Source organism: Notolepis coatsorum (assembly GCF_963971535.1).
Source record: "Notolepis coatsorum genome assembly, chromosome: 12".
In the NCBI taxonomy this organism is placed as follows: Eukaryota; Metazoa; Chordata; class Actinopteri; order Aulopiformes; family Paralepididae; genus Notolepis; species Notolepis coatsorum.
Window position 1 is genome coordinate 5,660,349 of NC_140176.1, and position 1,930 is coordinate 5,662,278.

The window sequence follows — 1,930 nt, forward strand, 5'->3', positions numbered from 1 at the left end:
GGGGGGGCAGCTGTTGTAGTTGACATGACAGGTGTGGTTTCTGGTTGACCTCCCGTCTTGTTGTCTGTAAGAGGAGGAGGCAGAGGGACGAGGAGGCAGAGGACGAGGGAGTTACAGTGAAGGGTCTCTCTGCCTCTCTGGCTCACCTTTCAGCCGAGGGCACACCACTCTGACATCACTGCTGCCTGCCAGACAGCTCTGAGCATGGCCTCTAGCACACGGCCAAACAGGGCCACCCAGGACTTTAGTCTGATGTCCACTACTGGGCCAAACAGGGCCAACCATGAGGACTTTAGTCTAATTTCCACTACTGGGCCAAACAGAATGGTAATAAAAAGGTGTTCAACTGAGTTTAGGTGGTTTATCCTTCACTACATCCCTGGAAAAAAGGGGGGGAAAAACTCTAACCCTAACTAACCTTACTGTCATGAACTTAACCCTTTCACTGCCACACGACAGAAGGTTAACCCTTTACTGTCACACAACCGACGGCGATGCTCCAACAATGATGGAGCATCGCCGTCGGTTGTGTGATAGTAAAGGGCTAACCTTCTGTATTGTCACAGTGAAAGCGTTAACCGGCTGTCGTGTGGCAGTGAAAGGGTTAATATACTAACCTTAGCAGCCAGATCTGCATGTTCAGTTTCTTCGTCAAATGTATATATACTCTCTTTTTTAGAATCTTTTTGTATCACAAACAGTACTGTATTTGTAAATCTGGTATGTCATAAATGTCTAGATCTGTATAGCAGTACTGTCTATCTGTATGTCATGATGTATGTCATAAATGTCATGATGAATTGAAAATGGGGGACCCTGATGTAAACAAGACGAAAGTCTTTCTCTGGTCTGCATCCCCTTAACAATTGTGTGTACTGAGCCGTACTGTATTATTGTACCCATTCTGCAATCTGTTAATAACATTATCAATCAATCAATCAATCAACACTGTAGCACTCAACACTTTGATGAACATTTTTGTTACTCAGCTGATAGAGTTGTACCTTTCTTGCTGTCTTGTTGTACAAAACTTGTAAGTCGCTTTGGATAAAAGCGTCAGCTAAATGACTAAATGTAAATGTAAATGAATGGTAATAAAAAGGTGTTAAACTGGTTTATCCTGCCTCTGTTATGTCACACTTGGCCTTGGAACTGCAGACAGCCCCACATGCTCCTGGCTGGTTCAAGTCATGCGGTTAATTACACATAGTGATGATACACGTTCACATTATTCATTATTCATTCACTCAGTCAATCACTTATTCACTCACTGGCTCAGCTCTCTCCTCCGCTGTCCGTTCACTGCTCCTCACTGACACTACTGTGTGTGGTGCTGAGTGACGAACGACAGTTAACACTTTACTAAACTAGAACTGCTACTAATGATAATTCAAGTAATCCATTCAAAAAGTATTCTATCGATCAATCGATGTAAACTATACATTTTCATTCAAAGAAAACCAAGGAAATGTAACATGTTCATTAAAGGATAAGCATTTTTTTGGTCAACATAGCCGCTATGAAAAGAAGAAAACATACAATGCATTTTTTTTTCTACTCACACAAGTCTGGTTCATCCAACAACCGAACAACAGATTATAGCTCCAGAAGTCATCATAGCGCTCCACTGTTGTCCAACAAGTGCAAATCCACAATAGCTGCGACTACAACTGCATTATGCCATGCGTTCACACACACACACACACACGCACACACACACACACATCTGCACACACACACACACACATCTGCACACACACACACATCTGCACCTACACACACCAGTGACCACATGTGCACACACACACTTTCCAGTGTCTCCACGTTCCAGCCTCCCTGGGTGATAACTGAGGCTGCCAGAGGGGGCGGGGACACTTGTGTAGATCAACCAACCGAGCGAGCCCCCTGCGTTAGAGGGGGCGGGGACACT